This window comes from Cebus imitator, unplaced genomic scaffold, assembly GCF_001604975.1.
Source record: "Cebus imitator isolate Cc_AM_T3 unplaced genomic scaffold, Cebus_imitator-1.0 Scaffold270, whole genome shotgun sequence".
Classification (NCBI taxonomy): Eukaryota; Metazoa; Chordata; class Mammalia; order Primates; family Cebidae; genus Cebus; species Cebus imitator.
In genome coordinates this window covers 3,084,494-3,108,133 of record NW_016107585.1, presented here as the reverse complement: position 1 = coordinate 3,108,133, position 23,640 = coordinate 3,084,494, and the positions used below count along the sequence as shown (strand labels likewise).

The 23,640-nt window shown below is 39.1% G+C and overlaps 1 long non-coding RNA gene across 3 annotated transcripts in view; it reads right to left on the bottom strand.

Moving 5' to 3' along the window:
• Positions 1–5,192: 5,192 nt before the first annotated feature.
• The window catches only part of LOC108284139, a 45,580-nt gene continuing 27,132 nt past the window's right edge, over positions 5,193–23,640 (bottom strand). For 2 of the 3 annotated variants that reach the window (XR_005195799.1, XR_005195797.1), the window contains 2 exons: positions 12,872–12,958; positions 5,193–6,065 (listed from right to left, as the gene is read on the bottom strand). This is a non-coding gene — a long non-coding RNA (uncharacterized LOC108284139). Of the gene's footprint in view, positions 6,132–12,871; positions 12,959–23,640 lie in introns of all 3 variants that reach the window. The other variant, XR_005195798.1, reaches the window with a different exon arrangement.

The following is a 23,640-nucleotide window of genomic DNA, read 5'->3' as shown; positions in this document are numbered from 1 at the left end:
GCTTGGTCATAGGAAAAGACAGATTTTGTAAGTGAACTTTCCACTTATCCTTTTAAGCTCTAAAATGTCTCTGGTAAACTACTTGTGAAGGAAACATTTCTAATCTAGGTTATTTACTAAGCTGTTTCATTAAACAGATGTTAAAGATAACTCAATAGTTTCTTAATAACTTGATATCACCCTTAAGCTTCAGTTTTCCCATCTGTAAAAATAGAGAAAACAACAGCCCTGACTTTATAGAGTTATTGTCAGGATTGAATGAGACGTGACATACAAAGTGCTCAGCCCAGAGCCTTACCCACCATCAGTGTTAAATAAATAGCAGCAAGAATCATGACACCAGAGGTCCTAGCCAGAACAATTAGACAAGAGAAATAAAGAAAAGGCATCCAGGTAGGAAACGAAGTCAAACCCTCTCTCTTTGCTGACAATCTGATTCTATACCTAGAAAACTCTAAAGACTCCACCAAAAGGCTGCTGGAACTGATGAATTACTTCAGTAAAGTTTAAGAATACAAAATCAATGTGCAAAAATCAGTAGGATTTCTATACACCAATAACGTTCAAGCTGAGAGCCAAATCAAGAATGTAATCTCATTTACAATACCCACACATACAAAAAAATAAAATACCTAGGAATACATCTAACCAAGAAGGTGAAAGATCTATACAAGAACCGCAAAACACTCCTGGAAAAAAAAAACAAAAACGATAGATGACATAAACAAATGGAAAAACATTACTGCTTATGGATTGGAAGAATCAATGTTGTTAAAATGACCATACTGCCCAAAGCAATCATCTACAGAATCAATGTTATTCCTATCAAACTACCAATATCATTTTCCACTGAATTAGAAAAAAACTATTCTAAAATTCATATGGAACCAAAAACGTGACTGAATAACCAAAGCAATCCTAAGCAAAAAGAACAAAGCCAGAGGCATCACACGACCTGACTTCAAACTATACTACAATTACAGCTACAATAACTAAAACAGTATGGTATTGGTACAAAAAGACACATAGACCAACGGAATAGAAAAGAGAACCCAGAAATAAAGCTGCATACCTAACCATCTGATCTTTGACTAAATGCAAGACCTCAAACTATAAGAATCCTAGGAAAAAATCTTGGCAATACTCTTCTGCACATTGGTCTTGGGAAAAAATATATGGCTAAATCCTCAAAAGCAGCTGCAACAAAAGCAAAAATTGACAAGTGGGCCTGATTAAACTAAAGAGCTTCTGTGCAGCAAAAGAAACTATCAATGGAGTAAACAGACAATCTAAAGAATGGAAAAAAATATTCACAAACTATTCATCTGACAAAGGTCTAATATTCAGAATCTATAATGAACTTAACAAGAAAAAAAACCTATTAGAAAGTGGGCAAAAGATATGAACAGATACTTCTCAAAAGAAGACTGCCACAGTGAAATCCCTCCCACCATGTGCTATCACCTTCTCTGAGGATCACCATCCCCTGTCTGGACACCACTTTCCCAGGGATCAGTACCCAGTGACTGGACTGTCCCCTGGCCCCAAAGTCTCCTCCATAGTGGCTCTCAAGTTCCCAAAACAGAGTTCAGGTCTCATGGACTTTTGTGAGCCCAAGGCTTCCTGTGTTCCCTGCAGTAACGGGACTTCTCTTCCTCTTTCTGTTCTATCACTTTAACCTTTGACTTGCCCATAAAGTTTGGAATGTGTAATTTTGTACATTCCAAATGATATCTCACCAGTCCATCTTGGTCATGATCTCTTTCCTTATTGGAACTAATAGCATTTTCTTTAACACAGAGCTGCCTAATAGAATTTTTTTGTGAAGACGGAAATGTTTTGCATCTTTTCTTTCAATATAGTAACAGTAGCCACATTCTAAGCATTTGAAATGTGACTAGTGTAATCTAAGAATTGAATTTTCAATTATATTTAGGTAGCCATATGTGACTAGTGGCTTCTGCATTAAACAGCACAGCTTTAGATGCAGTGGTTGGCAAGTAAAAAACTTTCTCTTGACGGGAATTTGCAATAAGATAAAGGTGACTTGAGAGCAATGCTTTAACACCAATGTTTTACCCAATTTTAACAAAAGTGGCTCTTTCAGTTATTTTGGTACCTCTTTCCATTTTCTCCGCAGGACTCAGACAGGAGCCCAGGTCTGACTAATCCCATCATCCTCCAGACTTACCCACACACAACTGAATCCCAGTGATGGGTGTGACTCTCTTTCAAATGGATACTCTGCTACAACTACAATCAAACCCAGAATCTCAGGGAGGGAAAGGATGTGGCAGCATATGTAATCCACACCTCCATAGGCCCATCACTGTTTATGATTCTGGAATTGTTTACTGGGCAGTCCAACTCAGTGGAGCAAAAACAAAATGGCTTTACTTTTTTCAATTACTATCTCCTAATCTGATTTGCTCCTAACAAATAAAAAACAAACATTTTTTTGCCTTAGCACATTGTAGACAGATTCCTTTACTCTTGTCACTTTCAAACACTAAATTGAGGTTGGTTCACTCTATAAACCTTTTTCTCATATCTAATTCAGAATGCTCTCTGGCCCACTTCTCTCAGTTTTACAATCCTCCAAGTGTTGGAGTGGGAAGGAATAGGAAAGAAGTGACCACACCATTCCATGATGTGGAAGATCCGGCTTAAAAGGACATTTTCTGCTACTTCTCAGCAATGCCCTGGCGACACACACCACAGCCTATTGTTTCTGGATCCCTATGCCAGTGGTCAGGCCTCTTGGGCAGATCTTGACAAGACAGCTCAAGACTCCTCTTTCTCCAAGTGCAAACCACTCCTCAGCTGCCTTCTCTGTTCAGTTCACTTTCTCTTGCTCAGGTAGGCAAAGGGGGAGACCTGCAAGTCCATAGCTGAAGCAGATGTCCAGCTGGGGAATGAGGTGTCACTCTTCCCTTCTTGCAGCCCCTCCCCCATGTCTTTTGCCTTGGGGCAAGAGTGGACAGTGGGGAATAGGAAAAGAGTCTCTTCCTACTATGTATAAACTTTGTCCAAGGCTGTTGACCTAGATGATTTCTTTCTGTTCTTCTCCATACAGAAGGAGCGGTGAGGTGGTAGGGATAGGAGTGGGGTTGCCTGTGGAAGCCTAATCAGTTGCTTAGGCAAGTCCTAGGGAAACAGTATCTGACCCTGGTTTCCGAGAGCTCTCTTTTGAATGGGAGGCATCTGTCACCTCTTCTTTACAAGGTCCAGTGCAGTAGAAAAACTCATTCTACCAACCTTATCTCCTTATTGTCTTGGGCAGGACGTGTGGATCTTGGCAAGCTGCTAAGGGTCTTGGGTGAGCTTCTGGCAGAAGGGCTGTAGGCAGAAGCTGGCTTTGGTGGGACATGTCTGAAGATCAGAAGCTGGACAGAAATCTGAGCACCAGGAGTTGCTCTCTGGATTTTCAGGCAGTGTCACCCCTGTTCTGGGGTCCTCACATTGGAACAATGACTGCCCTGCTGCCTTGCTAGGATAGTACGGGCTCCCAGCATGCTAGCTCAGGCCTGAGGATAAAGCTCTTGGCTTTCTTTCTTGCCTCACAGGTGGGCAGTGGAGGAAGTTCCAGCCTAAAGTGGCCTGACCCCTTGGGATTACAGGCACCATGGGCAGTTGAGTCTCCCTGGTGAAGCAAACCTTGAAGGTGAGGTCTAGGAGGCAAAGCAAGAGGCTAGGTGCTCTGCTGGGCCCGCTGCCATGGAGGCCTGGCACAGCTGATAGTTCACAGTGATTCTTGGGAATGGATAATTCTCCAGTGTCACAAGTATCTGGCCCTCACACATTATTAGGCTAAATGCCAAGGTACTGTCATTCTTAGTGACCTGCACAATCAATTTGTGTGCTCAGACGTTTGTGGAGGCCAATGGGAGTGGTAGCTCTGGCCAGATTCTAGCATTTACTGCCTCCCCTTGACCTAAACCACTATCCTCTCCTAGATAGGCAAACCCTGTTTCCATCTACCCAAGAGGAAGACAGCTCCTCTGTGTTTCCAATTTTTTTTCTCTCTCTCTCCTTCCTTTCTTTTTTATACAGGATAGTAGGGACAACTCACAGCATATCTACTATTTCAGGGAAGCTTGCTGCATTGATCCTAAGGTGGTAGAAGTATCTTGTACTTCTCTTACTAAAGAACAGAAAAGAAAAAAAGAACAGAAAAGAAAATTAAATCTCCAGGACATGGTTCTGATAGAGTACCTGCTCCCCATGTACACATGAGTAAGAAAAAGAAGAAAAGCACCATTGCTCTTAAAGCATTAACCTCAAATTGGCTTTTGGCTGTCTTTTTGTAGCTTGAATATGTCCCCATTCTCAATACCATCTGTTCTCACACACCTGAAACCTTTAAATAGGCCAAACATTCCTATGACAGGTGAAAGATTACCATAAGCAACATACCCCATAAAGGAAATGTGGTTTTTTAAACTCACTGAATTCTGAAACTTACTTATAATTCACAAGGAAAACATCCAAAATGAATGCATAATAAAAATTATAAAATATGATTGCCTTCTCTTTATTAAAAGGAAAATACAGAGCTGAAAGCTGAATCAGCTTTTCCTTTACAATTGAATGGCTTTTTCCTTGTGGTCTGGCCAACTTTCAGAAAACTTGCTTTTTTTCTTAAAAAAATATATTGGCTCTTTTTTTTCCCTTTTTCCTATTTATTTATTTATTGATGGGAACTCACTCTGTGCCCAGGCTGGAGTACAGTGGTGTGATTATAGCTCACTGCAGCCTCAAATTCCTGGGCTTAAGCAATCTTCCTACCTCAGCCTCCCAAGTAGCTGGGACCACAGATGTGTGTCACTGTACCTAGCTTTTATTAGTTCTTAAAGATGAGATTTTGCTCACTGCACCCAAGGTAACATTTTAATTAGAATTGTGGTGGCATTTTAGATTGTTCATTTCCTCATAATAGAGCCATGAAACAGTATTGTTCCATTATATTTACTAGAATGTTGAGGCACAAAAATGTAGGAAAATTTTCTCCAAGGTTATAGATTAATTGACGTAAGATTTTAAGTCATCATGCTGTCCCATATATTTAAGCAGTTCTGCCACTGCTGACTTTCTGATAGGCTATTTTCCTTTAGTTTTTGATGCCAACTCCTTTACCAATATTATAATTTTGAGTGATTTGATGGTAGGTTTAGAATGATAAACATATTAACTGAAAGTGTCACAATTTTTTATAGTGGCTTAATATATAGGTAAAATATGCTCAGAATTTTGTCTCAATGTCTATATATTGTTTCAACTATCTTATTGGTGAATCTTATTTCTAATGCTTCTGTTTTAAATAAGTCCTTACTACCCTCTTGGAGAAAACATACAAGGGGGTAATAGTTTTAAGTTACCACATAAAATCGTCTTCTCAATGTTTAACTTTCATATGAAGGGATCTTCTTTCATGCTGTGCTTTCATGTATGTTGCTACTTGGTCTGCGTGTTCTTGAATTGCTTTCCTAGTTTGTTATCTTTGTTTCCCCTAGAACCACTAAAATTCCCCTCTTTTTCTATAGATGCATAGCCATCTGGCTTCTCTCATTGCTTCTTTTTAAACTTATTTTCTTTCTTTCATCCTTTGGTCACAGGCAGCACTAATACCACATAGCCAGAGAGTAAATGTTTGTACTCCATGAGTGCTTGAAGGTTTCAAACATGTAGGCCAGCAATGTAAGTGGGAGCTTGTCATTCTTGGTTGCAGGAGTAGAAACCTAAGTTGGTCCTCAGTGGACCTGTGTGCAGCAGTTCTGGGCAGCTTCCCTAGAAATTGGCAGCAATCTTTTCTTCCCTTTCACCAGAAGCCTCTTCGTGTGGTTACCAGGATGAGCTACTTAAGGCATTCAGGGCTTTGCCTCACCTACTTGCTGTCCTTTCATCCAACTTGTGAGCGCTTGCCATCACCTGGCTTCTATGAGCTTCCATTTCACTCTTACAAATGAAGAAAATACTTTAAAAATTACCAAATGCCCATGTCTTTTAGTCTTTGGAAGGTTTAGAATACAGCATGGAGAGAGAGGGAGTGAAGCAAAGGGAACCACCTAGAAAGCACAGAAGCTTCAGTAAATTAAGTGCAAACTAGTGCAAGTGGTGGGATAGTAGAAAACCTGACATTTGAAGAAAGAGAGAAAAAAAACTAACGTTAGGATTGACAAGGACCTAGAACCCATTGACTCCAGGTTTTGGTTCCCAAAAGCCTATCTCAGCACTGTTGTCTTAAAATTGCCAGTGGAAGAAGGTAGTGGAAAGAAGACCTTGCTAAAAATGTATTTCTGGCCCTAGTTGTGTTAGTCCATTTTGCATTGCTATAAATGAATACCTGAGACTGAATAATTTATTAAGAAAAGAAGCTTATTGGGCTCACAGTTCTGAAGACTGTATAAGAAGCACAGTACCAGCACTGGCTTCAGGTGAGGGCCTCAGGAAGCTTATATTCATAGCAGAAGGCAAAGGGGGAGCAGGTGTATCATGTGGCGAGACAGGAAAGCAAGGAAAGGTTGAGGAGGTGCTGGGCTCTTTTAACAACCAGCTCTCATGTGAACTAACAGATCATAGATCAAGAACTTATTCATTACTGTTGGCATGGCATCAGGCCATTGATGTGGGATCTGCCCCCCGATCCAAACACCTCCCACTAGGCCCCACCTTCAGCACTGGGAATTGCATTGCAACATGAGATTTGGAGGGGACAAACATCTAAACCATATCACCAGGTCTATGGACCACTGGAAATTCAGCCCTCTCTCCAATCACCATTTTACAGATGAAGCCCAGAACAAGAACATGACTTTTCCAGCATCTATGGCCATTTAATGGCAGAATTAGCATGCAAAATCTCCCAAATTATTGGTCCATCTCTTTTTCTAATACAACATGGAAATAATGTACTACAACCATGCTCAAGGGGAAGAAGGTATCCTACCAACACAATAATAAGAGCTAAAGTACTGAGCAAATGTTCAATGTCAAGGTAAAAGGAGTAGCAAGGGTAGGGATATACAAGGCCAATCACCTGGAATACTTTGAGGTTTGACCATATGTTCCTCACTATGAAGTCTGAGTTTACATGCACATTCAAAAACACCAAGGCCAGGTATTTTACACAAAGAAAAGCAAAATGACCCAGATTTGGGAAAAAATTGCCCAGCATATGTTTATAACCCGTTTCCTCCTCTTTCCCTTCCAAGGTTTGGACTGGTCCTGTGGTATAGAGTTTGGTGAATTCACTATGAAGATTTAGAGGCTCAGAGCCAAGGAGATCATTACATCTCCTGTGTTTCCAACACAGAGTACAAAAGTGATGGTAGGAATGTGTGATGCAGGTATTTTTTGTGTTGTTTGTGTTAGAAAACACAAACAAAATAAAATAAAAACTTTAGGGAGGCCATAAAGGAAAGAACATTTGAGGTCAAAAATTAGAAAAAATTTGCTAAAACTCAGTCATTTCTCTGATGACCTAGGGAACTTCCTTCCTTGCCACATTCAGATCTCAAAATTTTTTTCCCAGCAATGCAGTAAGACAGAAACTATATTCTGCAGAACAAGTTCATGTTGGTCTTTTGGATTGTCTGTCTTGCTTCTGTGCTTTAAGAAATTAACTCAGTAAATATAGGAGGCAAACAATATGACTAGCCTTTGCCCTAATTTGATTCAGCCCTCAGCATCACTGCTAGTAAGGAATAGGATCCTTTTTTTTTTAAACCCTTCAGATGGCACCAGGGCAAATTCCACAGTGCATTTATGAGTCAACGGATAGTATCTCCATGTGAGAGATATTTATCTGGCTGGAATTTCTAGATGGCTTTCCCACTATAGGAATCCAAGAAACCATTGTCATTCTTCCCTCTCTAGCAAGAGAAAAGAAAATCTCAGCCTTTAGAGCATTCATTCTGGCTCAAGAACAGGGTTTTCTTTCCTGGAAACAAGGACTGGCTCAGTGAGAACTTGAAAGTTGGTGCTTTGTGGTGTTGCCAAAATGCTTGTTGCTGGCAAGCAATGGAAGGAGGTGCTGCTTGGGGGAATCTTGATGCCCCTCAGAGTGAAACAACACATTCATTATTTAATAATTATTCAGCATCGGAGAAATTTTAGCAAGAAAAAACTAAACTTAGATGACTTCGTTATTAGCAGTATTTTAAGAATTATAAACATAAATCAGATTACATTAAATAGTGCGTTTCTAAGCTGAGCACAAGATAAATTGCCTAACAGGCTGAATAGGGAAATAAAGAACTTAGTTGTGGATTCACAGTCTTCTGAATGAGTCTGTAACTGGTAGCACTGGGTGAGCCCATTTCCTGTGCCCTCCAGCCTAAGGCCTCACAAGCACCTCAGCACCTGGATGCTCCTAGGACCCCTCTGTTACCAGCCCCATGTGCTGGCAATAACTGAGGCAACAGTGAGACTGACCCAAATAAAGGAGTCAGAACCATAACATGGCACATAATTCAGTCTCTTCCAGGCCTCAGCAATAACCATTTTGTACCCATAACTTCTCCTAAGAGATTTTATTTCCCAAATAATCACCCACTATAGCAGTTCTCTAAGATCCCTGGGAAGGCCAAGGCTAGTTCAGGTGGTCCATTAGATCAATCTATTTCCATAATCACACCAAGATGCCATTTACCTTTTTCACTGTATTGACACCTGCACTGATGATGTCAAAGCAATGGTGACAAAAACTGCTGACACCTTAGCACAATTCAGGGCAGTAGCACCAAATTACATTAATATTTATTATATTCTTTACTGCCACACATTTCATAGTACTCAAAAAAAATCCCTGCCAGTTTGAGTGTCCTCAATGAAACTGTGATAACTACTCATTTTATTAGATCTCAACCCTGAAGTACACGTTTTTAATATTCTGTGTTATGAAATGGGAAACATGCATAAAGCACATACATCTCTTGCATATGAAAGTATAATACTTGTCTCAAGGAAAAGTACTTGTGCAGTTGTTTGTGTTACAAGCTAAACTAGCTGTTTTTGTCAAAGAATATCACTTTTACTTGAAAGAAGAGCCATGAGACAAACTACAATTATTCATACTTGGGTATTTGGCAGGCATTTATTGATTGAATAAATGTACTATATTCAGTATATCAAGAAATGCTTTTGGTTGAAAGAACAGAAATGACTTTAACAGTAAGAAAATTACGTCTCATAACTAGAAGTCAAGAGACAAAAGAGCTCAACAATGTCATAAGATCCAGGTGCTTTCCATCCCTCTCCTCTGACTCCTCAGTGTTGGCTTTCCTCTTGTTGCAGGTAGCAAGATGGAAGCAGCCTGTCCAAGGCATCATGTTTAGGCAGGACAATGTCCTGAGCAAAAGAGATTATTTTCCCCTTCTGTGGCTTTCTGTTAGAGGAGAGGACACTTTTTCTAGATTGCCACTGCAGGCTCACATTTCATTGGCCTGAATTTTGTCACATGTCTATCCCTAAACTAATCCCTGGCCAGGGGAATGGAATATGCCTTTGAACTAATCAGGCCCAATATAGGGTCTACAGGTGGGGTCAAGTTTCCCTGAGGCAAAGACCTGGTAGATGAAGGGCTGATCACCCTTCAAAACAAAATTAGGGCTTTGTTAACTAGGAAGAAAAAAAGGGAGACTAGAAGAAACCTGTAGGCAATCACATAGGGACCACTCCATTCAGTAAATGAAGGTCTAGAACAGTGGTTACCAAATGCGGGTCAGCAGCCAGGCTACAAAGGAATCACCTGGGAGCTTGTTAAAAATACAGCTCAAAGTGTAATGTGTATATGAATTGCCTAGGAATCTTGTTAAAATACATATTCTGCATTTGCAACAAGTTCCCAGATAACACAGTCACTGCTGACTTATGGACCACACTTTGAGTAGGAATGATACAGACCTTCCACTTCAAATTACTGACTTGGAATCTCCTGAATGATCCTAGTTTAAGAACTGGGTTCAATGTGGTAAACATCAACAATGTACAAGATGGGCATTCATTCATTCATTCAGTCAGTCAATAATTATTCATAGAAACCAAGCCCTGTGCTTACTGCTGAAACTACAAAGGGTCCACATGCTGTTGGGGAGGAGTGGGCTGACCTATATACAGATATCTTTAAAGTGAGAAGGGCTCCAGTAGAGATATGCACAAAGTGTTCTGCCATCTGATCAAGGAACAAGGAGTGACTTAGTAGTGAAGGTGGGCTTGACAGGAAATGTTTCACAGAAAAGGAGAGACATTAGAGCTGACTTTCCTTAGGTGCCCAGAGACAGACAATGTGTGTGCAAGAAAGTCTGGAAATTTGAATGAGCCACGTACATTCAGGGAACAGTGAGAATGTCTCTGTGGCTTATGCACAGGCTGAGATGGGGTGGGAGAAGAAAAAATCAGGCTGAGGCTAGATTATGAGAGGCCTTGAATGCTGTATTAAATCACTCTATAGTAACTGTTCTCAACCTTGACTGCACTTGAGGAGCTTTTAAAAATCCTGATGCTGGCCAGGCACTGTGGCTTACACCTGTAATCCCAGCACTTTGAGAGGCTGAGATGGGTGGATGGCTTGAGCTCAGGAGTTCAAGACCAGCCTGGGCAATATGGTGAAATCTCATCTCTACAAAAAACACAAAAATTAGCCTGGTGTGGTGGCATGTGCTTGTAATGCTAGCTACTTAGGGGGCTGAGGCAGGAGGATCGCTTGAACCTGGGAGGTGGAGCTGCAGTAAGCCAAGAGGTCGAGCTGCAGTGAGCCAAGGTTGCACACTGCACTCTAGCCTGGGTAACAAAGTGAGGCTGTCTCAAAAAAAACAAACAAATAAACAAAAATCTAGAAAAGCAAGAGCAAATCAAACCCAAAATTAATAGAAAAAAAAAAAAAAAAAAAAAAAATCCTGACGCCCAGGCCACACCATAGAGCAATTTAATTCTACTTTCTTTACGGGAACAGGAAGGAGTAATGCAGGCATCAGTATCTTTTAGAGGAGGTGATGCAGTGGGTTGCCAAAGCTGAGAACCACAGCTTTACAACAGCTAGTGCCTGCCCAACCTGTTTGCATAGAGCACGTTCTTCAATAAGGATAGAGCCCTTCCTTCCTAAATGTACTTTTCATTTCCATTTGATATTTAAAATCAGAATTATTAAAAAGTATTTTGGCCCCAGAGGCCACGTGATGGGCACTGAGATGGAACTCCCCTGCACAAGGGCCTGTGGGATGCAGGCAAATGAAGCCTGCCCTTTGTTCCCCTGCCTGCATTGGTGAAAGCTGATCCCTGTGAGCCTCTGTCACTGGGCAGAGGGCACGTTTTTCTCTCACTAGCCTAGACCACAGGGACCTTTGACTAGAAATATCTGCAAAGTGTTTGCTGAATGAGAAACGTTTCATCACCCCACCCTGTTTTCCTAACTGAATGCCTATTCAATAATTTGTGTATATTTTTATTTGATAAGATGAACTCTCCACATTATAAAAGCTGACAGAATATTCTTTTTGTAGGTGCTTCACAATATGAATTTGAAAGGCTAGCTCTTGGTTTCGATCTCTGTACTCAGGTGCTGAAATGTTATAGTTAAGAAAGGTTGTCCCTTCTCTCATTTATCACCATTAAGTTTCCTGAAATAATCTTTAAAGTGTCCAAACATTGCCATAAAATGTTCGTCACTGTTGTCTCCTCAAGTTGCTGAATTTCTGGGTTGTTTTAAATTTTTAAAATATATTTTAAACACATAAATATATAAAACAAACATAACTAAAAAAAAAAAACAAAACACCACTCCAAACTTGTTTACCATCTAACTCAGTCCCCCAGTTTTCAGTCAAATTATTCCACCCTCTTTAGTAGAATGGCACATGCTCTTCTGCTGTGGGACAACAGAGAAAGGAGGGTGACCTGTGCAACTGCCACAGTCCCCTAGCTTCCTGGGAATGCTTGCCTGACTTTGGGCAGACATTGATGTGGCCCTAATGAGTATTTTGACTGTGTTGTTTTACAGCTCTATCCAACACACAAGTGGGGAAGTGCGGCTTTGTTTTCAGAATTAAACTGTCTCCCAGGAAGCTTTCTGCAGTCCCCTTTGCTTTTCCTTGGAAAGGCCCCAGTTAAGAGGCAGGCTGTTGTTCCTCCACAGCAATTCACGGGTTTACTTTTCAAATAATGTACCCAATCTCTTCCCTCCATGATAGTCCAGGCTTTTCCCTACAATCAAATGATGTGACCTGAAAACAAACACTTATCTGGAGTTCTGACTCAAAGAACTGGATTCTACGGGAATTACAGGCTTTTGCTCTGGCTGTACAGATGTGACTAGGAATCCATGCCATAGCTCATGCAGCTTTGGAAATGGCCTCCATGTGCAGAGGTGCACCAGTGTGTGGGTGGCCCAGGATGAGGCCAGCGCCTCCTGGGCAAGCCTCAGCTGGGTTTGAGTCTCGGAGCAGGAGGTCTGTGACTCACACCTGTGCACTTATAATGTGATTGCCCCCACCACCAAGTTTGCATTCAGGGAGCCCCAGATGACAGTCCTCAGCATCCTCACTTGTGTGGTGGCCACTCATTCCGGTGGCCACTTTAACAGAACTTGGCTCACCCAAGTCCTTGCTTGGATACAAACAAGCTGGCCTCTGACAGGAGGGGAGTGGAGATTCCCTCAGCATCTTGTTGGGGACATTACCTCCCTCTTTGTGGATGGCTGATTGCTTTTGAAATACCAGGAATCATTATTTTACCTTACAGGGCTAGTGTGTGCTATGATTAATTTAGCTAAGGCTCTTAGAAAACAGTAAATGCTGAGCAGCAGCCCTGTTAGTTCCCCTTTTAAAAAGCACTTTAACAATCCTGGGCAGCTAGTTTGATGAGAAGTGCTACTTACTGTGACTCTCATGAGCATTCCTTTTTTTAACTGATTCTCAAAGGCTTTTCAGTCTCTCTGATAAAAATGCACTCCTTCCAAATGAATCTGAAAATTAAGCAGGAACACAAATTTTATCTTAAAAAAAATCAATCCTAATTTCTAATGAAGAAAAAAGAAGAAATAATTTCATCCTAATTAGGAGGGAGACACATAGCCTGCATTTTGGAGATAAATAGGACAAGGGTTTGAGTTTAAAGTTTAACTGGAAAATGTCTGCCTCAAAGGAAAATTCAATTTGAAGAACTTGCTCACAGCCTAGGGATCCCACTCAAACCATTCTTACAGTTTCCCCTTCTCTTTCTTTCCCCTCCCACACCCTCTTTCACTGCTGAACCCCACAGGAAACAGGAGTGAGTCTTTACATGGTGCATTAGTACATCTTGGGTGGTGCCGAAAAGCAGGGATTACAAATGCAGGAGAAGGTTTGGCAGCGGATGTGCCTCAACCCAGCTCTACAGATTCCACATTCTTCCCCTGGAGGGGAGCAGTCGCTGCGGTTGCCTGAAAGCCATACTGCCAGCAGCCAGGGGTTCAGCAAATGCCTGGGGAGCTGAAGGGTTTTCTGGAAACCTGTCCAATCTCTGCCTCTTTGGGGATGCACAAGGATGTGCCAAATGCATCCCGTTTGATAGTTTTAAAATTGCCCCTTACATGTGTTTTTAATTTTTATGTAATAAAGGAATGACTGCTTGATAATTAAAGAGCAGCTGGTGATTAAAATCAGTTTCGTTGATGACTAACAAACACAAATAAAACCTGATATAAATCTTTATGAGATCTGTGAGGCCCACAGCAGCGACAATTCCTCTTCTCCTAATCATGTTTTCTCTGAAGCAGCACGTCTCTCCACTTCCCCTAGCTTTGTTTTGGCCTAGTAATTCTCTCTGGCTTATACAATTGCTTATCCTTTAACCTCCTGTTTTTGATGACCAGCTAGTGTTTATTTTAAATGTAGTTACTGGCCAATTAAATAGAAATTAGCTACATTTAGAGACTGAGTTCCTGATTACTGCTTCTTCCTTTAGCAACTATTCATTCTTCTTTAGGCTGTCTTGAAAGCAGAAATCCCAAGGCACAGATCACTTTGCCTGGGCACCTTAGAGTAGCTACCTGTTAATCCAGAGTTGAAGAAAGTAGAGATGGGACGCTCTCTTCACCCATTAGGACCTGGAGCAAGCTGGGCTGTTACTGGAGACGTTTCCTGTTGTAATTCAGTTAACCCTTTTTTTTTGAGACAGGGTCTTGCTCTGTCACCCAGGCTGGAGTGCCGTGGTGTGACCTTGGCTGACTGCAACCTCTGCCTACTGGGTTCAAGCCATTCGCCCGCCTCAGCCTCCCAAGTAGTTGGGAATACAGGCACCTGCCACAACGCCAGGCTTATTTTATATTTTTAGTAGATCCAGAGTTTCACCATGTTGGCCAGGCTTCTCTCGAACTCCTGACCTCAAGTGATCCATCCCCCTCGGCATCCCAAAGTGCTGGGATTACAGGAGTTAGCCACCGTGCCTCGCCAACCCATTTTTGATTCAAGACAGACTCTCCTACCAGTAGATCAGGCAAATTTCACAGAAGGAAAAAAAGGAGGAGGAGGGAGAGAAGCCTTTGTTTCTTTAGGGCAGCTGAAATCCATCTTCCTTTTTACCCAAAAACTGACACAACTGCTTGTTTGGGTGAAGGAGAGGCACCCTTTCTGGGTTGGGTAGAGCACATAGGCTATAGCAGTCAGCATTAGGGAACAGCCAACCTGTAGGCTTCCTATATTTAAGTCAAAGCCATTGTGCTAATCACCCAGATAATCTGATATGGGTATCATTTATTCTAAAATGAGAACAAGAAACACATCTATGATAGAATTCATTAGTGCAATCCTTTTTCAGTCCCAACATGTGCTTCTGCAGATTGCATAATGTCTATATAAATTCTATAGGTTGTATTTCAATTTGTATTGCTTCCTCATGAGGAAATGTCATCTCCTGTTGCTATGGTTTGAATGTTTGACCCCTCCAAACCTCATGTTGAAATCTGAGCCTCAGCATTGGAAGTGATGCCTGGTGGGAGCTGTTTGGGTCATGGGGGTGGGTCCCTCATGAATGGCTTGGTGCCATCCTCATGATAATAAATGAATTCTCACTCTATTAGTTCTCACAAGAGCTGGTTGTTCAGAAGAGCCTACCCTCTTACTCCCCTCTCTCTTGCTGGCTCTCTTGCCATGTGATCTCTGCACACACCAGTTCCCCTTTGCCTTCCACCATGAGTCCTCAACCTGAAGTCCTCAACAGAAGCAGATACTGGCACCATGATTCTTGTACAGCCTGCAGAACCATGGGCCAAATAAACTTTTTTTTTTTTAAATAAATTACCCAACCTCAGGTATTCCTTTATAGCAACTCAGACTATGATGCCTATAGGGATCAGTTAACTTTGTTTATAACAGCAAAAAGTGGAAAATTGCCTAAAGTACAATGAATGATTGGGATTGGTTAAATAAAGTAAATTAGACATTCATTTAATGAAATACAGTTCAGCCATTAAAAATGGAAAGGAATTCCACTCTGTAGAGCGATAGAAGAGCCATCATTCTTACACTTACAATGAAAGTAACTGGGTTAACTTCAAATTCAGAAATTATTTTGGAATTTATCAGAGAGCTGAAGTGTCAGAACAAACAACAGGCTCAAAATCCGAAGGCACGAGGGTCAGCCTAAAGCCTGAGGACACAGAATAGACCTGGTGTTGAAGAATCTTAAAGGTTTTGTCCACAATTTCTAGCCTGGAGACTGGGACCATGGGGGGTTGCCTGGCAAGGTTTCACTGGGGCAGGTCTGCTGCTGTTTTCCAAAGTTACTTAGGGGAGCTGAAGGGTTTTCTGGAACCCCTTAGTTAGCTGGCCCTTACTTAGGTCAGCTTATTTCTTCCCCATCCCTTTCAGGGAAGTTATGATTAATTCGTAACATAGGAAAATGCATTTATCACAATCTGCATTCCATCTTTTCTCCCACATCCTGGTTGAGGTGTTTTTGTTGTTATTTTAATTTTACTTTAAGTTCTGGGATACATGTGCAGAATGTGCAGGTGTGTTACATAGGTATACATGTGCTATGGTGGTTTGCTGCACCTATCAACCTGTCATCTAGGTTTTAAGCCCCATATGCATTAGGTATTTGTCCTAATGCTCTCCCTTCCCTTGCCCTGACCCCCTGACAGGTCCCAGTGTGTGATGTTCCCCTCCTGTGTCCACGTGTTCTCATTGTTCAACTCCCACTTATGAGTGAGAACATGCAGTGTTTGGTTTTCTGTTCTTTTGTTAGTCTGCTGAGAATGATGTCTTCCAGCTTCATCCATGTCCCTGCAAAGGGCATGATCTCATTTTTTATGGCTGTATAGTATTCCATGGTGTATATATGCCACATTTTCTTTATCTGGGTTGAATTTTTTAAATTTTACATGTAATAAAATTCACTTTTTGTGGTACAGTTCTATCAGTGTTGGCAAATGCACAGAATTGTATTATGGATCACTATAATTCTATACATAATAATTCCATGACTGCAAAGTTTCCTTATGCTATTCCTTTATAGAAAACCCACCCCTCAATCCCTGATCTGCTATCTATTCATCTATTTTCCTCCCTATAGTTTTGCTTTTTCCAGAGTGCTATATGAATAGAATCAAACAATTCTCGGTCCAGCCTGTCAAAATGCAGGTAAGATTTATCTATGTTGTTTTGTGAATCAATGGTTCATTCAGGTTTATTGCTGGTGGCATTCTATTACACATATGTACCACATTTTGTGGTATGTCTAGGTTGTTTCCAATTTTTAAATCAGCTACAAACATTTACCTATAGGTTTTTGTATTGTAGGAGACCAGAATATGCCACCTTGAAATATGACTTTTTGGCATATGGATTGTTTTGTGCTAATCATTTTGAGAAACTGTAGACACAGAAGATCTGAAAATAGAGTACAAATCATATTTATGTCTATAAAGGAAATCTCCATTTGTACGGGTGTCTCCCTATGTACTATGAAGAGAAGGATGACATTACATTAGTAGAGACTTAACAATGGAGAAGGCACCGGACTTAAATCTGTGTAAGAAACCTTATCCTTGTTATCCTGCTTTCCTGGGCATCTCCTTATGATTGTCCTTCCTCACATCCTTCCCTCTTTGTTTTGTTTCAGTAGACAATTGTACTTGTCTGAATTCAAAGCCATACCTTTGTGATTTACTTATTCCTTTGGGTATCTCCCATATATACATAAGTTATATATGTTGTTAAATTTTTTGTTTTCCACTTGTTAATCTACCTTTTGTTATAGGAGTTTGTTCCAACTAAGAACTTGAAGAGTAGGGAGAAAATTATTTTTTCCTCTCCTATAGTTTGAACATCTCTTATTTTGTTTTGGATACATAGCTAGGCATGAGATTGCTGGGTTTTATGGTAGGTATATGTTTAACTTTATAAGAAACTGCCAAACTGTTTCCCAACGTGGATGTACAATTGCGCATCCCTACCAGCAATATATATGAATTCCAATCCTCAACATTCTCACCAGCACTTCATATTGCCAGGTTTTAAAATTAGAGCTATTCAGATAGGCATGATGTGGGTTTTTAGTGTGGTTTTAATTTGCATTTCTCTAATGATTACTAATGAACATTTTTATTATGCTTATTTTACATCTAAATATGTTCTTTAGTAAAAACTCTTGTTTCAATTTTTTGTTTTTAAAAATTGGGTTTTTGTTTTCTGGTTGTTGAGTTTATGAGTTCTTTATATATTTTGGATATAAGTCCTTTGACAGATGTGATTTTAAAATATTTTCTTCTAGTTTGTGGCTTGTCTTTTTTTATTCTCTTAATCAAAGAGCCAAAGCTTTTGCAAAACAAAAATATTTTTAAATTTTAATATAGTTTATCAATTTTTCTTTCATAAATATGCTTTTAGTGTCATATCTAAAAACTGTTTTCCTAACTAAGGATTTCTCAACAGGTGCACAATTGACATTTTGGACCAGAAAATTCTTTGTTGTGGGGGGTGTGTCTTGTGCATTGCAGGATGTTTATTAGTATTCCTGGCCTCTACCAGTCAATGCTTGTAGTGTGCATGTGTGCATGCATGTGCAAACACATACACACATACAGGCCCCAATTATAACAATTAAAAAAGTTGTTGACATAATCAGATGTTTTCTGAACTACAAAGTTGACATTTGCTCAGTGGCCTAACCCAAGGTCATACACATGTTTGCTGGACTGGTCTCGAACTCCCAACACCTGCCTCGGCCTATCAAAGTGCTAGGATTACAGACGTGAGCCACCATGCCTAGCCTTACTTTCTCCTGTTTTTTCTCAAAAACGTTTTGTGGTTTTATGCTTTATGTTTAGATCTATGATCCATTTTGAGTTAATTTTATATGAGATGTGAAATAAAGGCTAGGGTTCTTTTTTGTCTTTTCAGCATATTGATTGCTATGGTCTAAATGTTTGTGTTTCTCCCAAAATTTACAAGTTGAAATCCTAACCCTCAAGGTGATGGTATTAGGAGATAAGGCTATGAAAGGTGGTTAGTTAATGGGGGTCCTTATAAAAGGGACCCCAAAAAGCTGTTGGCCTTTCTGCCATGTGAAGATACAGCAAAATAATGGTTGTCTATGAACTAGAAAGCCGGCATTCCCTAGACAGTAAATTTTCCCACACCTTGAGCTTAGAATTTCCAGCTTTCAGACTGTGAACAATAAATTTCTGTTGCTTATGAGTCACCCAGTCTATGATATTTTTGTTATGGTAGCCCAGATAGATTAAAATGTGGACATTCAGTTGTTCCCAAGCCACTGATTTGAAGAGACTTTCTTCTGTCTATTGAATTGGATTTGTATCGCTGTCAAAAATCAGTTGACTATATTTACGTGGGTTTATTTCTGGTTTCTCTTCTCTGTTCCACTGATATGTGTCTGTTGTTTCTGAATTACCACAGTCTTGATTACTGTAGCATTACCATAACAGTTTAAATTAGGTAAGGAGCCCTCCAACATTATTTGTTTTCAAAAATTTTTGGCAAGTCCAGGTTTTTTGCCTTTCTATATAAATGTTTAAACCACCAGTCAACATCTACATAAAGGGCTGCTGGAATTTTGATTGGAATTTCATGAATCAATATAACAAATTGGGCAGAATTAACATCTATCTTAACAATACTGAATCTTCTCATCTACGAACGTGGTATATTTCTCCACTTATTTGGATCTTCTCAGATTTTTTTCTTCAGTGTTTTGTACTTTTAATCATACAGCTTCCACATAATTTGTTTCAGATTTATACTTATGTGATTTTTTGTGCTATTATAAATGGTATTATTTTAATTTTGAATTCAATTTTTCCTGCTATTATATAAAAATATCATTGATTTGTATGCATTGACTTCATATCCTGAGACTTTATTAAATTCATTTGTTAGTTCTAGGAAGTTCTGTGTTAAGTTGTTTAGAAATATCTATGGAGAAAATCTGTGAATAGAGCTGACATCCCCTTTATTTCTATATCTTGTCTTATTATAATGGCTAGCATTACCAGGATGATAATAAATGCAAACTGTAAAAAAAGAAACCTTTGCTTTGTTCTCCATCTCTGGGGAAAGGTCTTCAATCTTTTACCATTAAGTGTGATGTTAGATGTAGACTTTTTGTAGATATTTTTAAATAATTTAAGCAAATTTTCCCTCTCTTTCTTTCCTTCTTCCTTTCTCTCTCTTTTTTCTTTTCTTTCTCTCTCTCTTTCTTTCTTCCTTTCTTTTTTTTTCAAGACAGAGTTTTGCTCTTGGCATCCAGGCTGGAGTGCAGTGGCACAATCTTGGCTCACTGCAACTCCACGTCCTGGGTTCAAGCAATTCTCCTGTCTTAACCTCCTGAGTAGGAGGGATTATAGATGTGTGCCACCATGCCTGGCTAATTTTTGTATATTTGGTAGAGACGGAGTTTTACCATGTTGGCCAGTGGTCTCAAACTCCTGACCTTAAGTGATTCACCTGCCTTGTCCTCCCAAAGTGCTCAGATTACAGGCATGAGCCAGCACGCCCAGCTGCAAGTTTTCTTTTCTTTCTACTTTGCTGAAAGTTCATGTCATTAATACATGTGGAATTTTATCAGATGCATTTTGTGCATCTATTTTCTTTTGTAATCTGTTAATAGCTTACAACGATTAGATTTTTAAAAGCTGAACCAGTCTCACATTCTTTAGATCAATGCCACTTGACCACAGCGTATTATCCTTTGTATATATTAAATTTTAAATTTAAAAATGAAAACATACATATACACACATTTACAGAAAATTTACAGAAATAGATATATAGATATATCTAGTACATGAGTTAGTGTCTATACCATATATATGTATTGTGTGTGTGTATGTGTGTATATATATATATATATATATAGATAGATAGATAGATAGACACACACAATTTTCAGTGAATACAGCTTGGAGATAATATGCAGATATATATCTGTGTGTGTATGTGTGTGTGTGCAGATATACACACACACACATACACACACAGATATATATCTGCATATTATCTCCAAGCTGTATTCACTGAAAGGGGTTAGAAACAATGATATTAAAAGGAGAGCACTTAACTTCTAATAATACTGGTTTCTAAATACTGTCCTCCAATAATAGGAACCAGGAATCATTGAAGAACTGTCTGATTCTAGGGCTCGTGCAACGGAAATAAATATGAGCCTGGCGATCTTGTGGTGTTTCAATGTAAGGACGTTTAAAAAAATAAAAAGAAAAAAACAAACATAAAAAATGTGCAGGAACCAATCTGAAAAAGTTCCCATGAAACAATTTGAGCAACAAAATAAATAATAAAAGTACAATGTTTATAACTAAAATAATAATTAAATATCCAAGATCCCATAAATAAATGAATAAATGATTAATATGTAACTGGGAAAAAAGGAAAGCTCTTCTTTAGAAAAGAATCTTAGTTATTATAAATATAGAAGGCCTGGGGGAAATACAAAAGTACTGTTAAACCCCATAGTAACCATTGCTGCAGGTTAAATCCTCCAAGGTTGCTAAAAAGAATGGCTGAATATTTAAGTAAAAACAAGATTTTGCATAGTCTTCAAGTATCTCTGTATTAATATTTAAGACTCTTCTTAACTTCGAAACTACTTCTAAATAAAAAGTAAAATATAATAAGGGAGAGAATAGTGATGTCAAAAAATGTTTTTGATCTATTAAATTTTAAAAAGGCATTAGGTTCCAATTTTATGCACTTACACACATACACACACACACATATAAACACACAACCAATTGAAAAAATTAAAAATTGATTTAAAATAGCTTAAACCAAAATGTAAGACATAGGTATCTCTTGGTGGTGGCACAGAGTGCAGTAGTAGTGATTTCGGTTTTATAGCATCATTATTATTATTGCTTATCAATATTTTCTAAAATTTTCTACCATGACCGTGTATTCATATTAGAATTAAAAATATATTTAAGACATCCCTGGAGGATGTGTTTCATGCTTCATATTCTGCATTGTGTTGAAAACAATAATGGGTGCTGTCAAAGTGAATTGTTGAATTGAAATGATGCCTGCTATTTTTTTTTCCAAAATAGATAATCATCCACCTAATTTATATTTGGATACAGAACTTATCTTAGTGCTTTGGACAAAATACTCAGTAATAGTTGAGTTATAAATTATAGGTTTTGCTCTATTTAAGTTAGTATAAAGTTAAGAACATCTGGAAAAATATCATGTATAACATCTGATAAATAGAAATTACAAAAAACATTTAGAGCTAAACATTATCCTAAGCATTTTATATATCTTAGTTTATTCAATCCTTAGCACAACTCAGAGAGGCAAGGATACTACTACTACTACCTTTCTTCATTTTACAGATGAAGAAACCAGGGCACAGAGATTAAGTAATCTGGTCTCACAGCTATAGTAAGTGGCAAGCAGTGATATAAAGCACGTCTATATTTATTGTTATTTAACTTCTCACAGCAATTCATTAAGTTAGGTGTCTTTATCTCCAGTTGTCAGATGACAAAACTGAAGCTCAGAGAAGTAAGTGCTGGCCTAACTAAATGTGTCAGGGCTGGGACACTTGATCTCAAAACCCTTGCTGTTTCAGCTATAACATGCTGCCTCATGCATTAACATGCAGTGGGCAAACCAAAACAGGATATTACCAGAGAGCTGTCAAAACACATCTCCAGTGGAGAACTCCACATGTGGATTAGTTCTTTCCCAAGTCTGCTTAAATTTCACACCATCCACCTACATTTTTTTTTCCTACCAGCTGAGAATGGTGACATTTCTTCTTCTCTGGTTTAAATCAGAAAAACTTGCAGGACTACAACCACCAAAGAAGGTACGTATTAGCTTACAGAGATTTTTGTCCCCCTCTCCTTTAATTTAAAGAGGCAGTTAAAAAAAAGAAAAAATCCCGGTTCCATTTCTGTCGGTAAGAAAGTGACTGTAGGAATTCTCAGGCAAAAAAATAAAGTAACTTCATTTTTAGAGTAAATGCCCTGTTGACAAGTTGGCAGGGCTGCCTTGTTTGGAAAAGAATGTGCAGAAAACCCAAAAGATAATTAGTGTGTGGTAACGTAACAGCATGCAGCAAGGCTGTAACGTGTCTGGCAGAGGCAGATGTGGCCACACAGTTCATTAACGCTGTATAGTTTGTTTAATTCCAGTTGGGGTAATTAGAGAAGGTTCTAGAACCTGCCTAGAGCTCCAAAATAGACTCTGATTTCAGCAGCAGTGGGGTGGATCTAAGCCACCACAGTGGGCCCCAGGAGATTAGAAGATTAGAATTCCTCACAAACCCATTTGCTTTTCTTTGACAATCATCTCTGCACTGACCATAATGATAGAGGAGAGGAACAGCATGATGGTCACAATAAAGGAGAATTTTTAAACTGGCTTTAAAATGCACTCTATGGTGATTCCATTATTAAGCTTATCTCTTAAATTATATTTTGCTTAAGTGTCCATTAAAATCACAGGAGCTTCTCATTTTTATAGTGAGTAAATTTTAACAAAATTCTTTATGAAGTATTTTTTCTATTAATGTAATTTTGTCTTTCTAATAATTTAAGAAAATTAAAAATATGTCATTGGAGAAAAACATTATCTAGGTAATACTGGATGTTTTGTATATGAAAATGCTCGCTAGGACTTTGAGAATTTTATCACTTTCCTGATTTTTCTCCTATCCCTACTTCCTTTTTCTACCTTCCTTTCGCTCTTCCACAGACCATGGAAATCACACCTGTGCCCAAGATTCTCTGTCTCCACATTCAAAACTCTTGAAATTCAGCTCTGATAGATCTCTTCCTGCTTGTGTATTTATATTGTCCAACAGAGCTAGGATGCACTATTTCATATAGCCAATAGAAGCCGCTTTAAAATATGAAGGGGCCCCAACTTGATGTATCCACTTAGAAATTCTCTCGTGCAAATGAGTATTGCACTTTATGTTTATTGGACCTGAAAAATCTATCATATGAATTTGTTTATAATGCTACACTTGCAGTGTGCACTTTCTGATCCTAGCAACTGATGTGAGGGAAGTAATCCAGCTATGCTGAGCAAATAGGGAAAGCTGAGCTGCTGCTAGATATTTTTCAAAAGTCTTCTTCTATATGGTTAATTGGCCAATAGATATTCAAGTGGTTTAGGT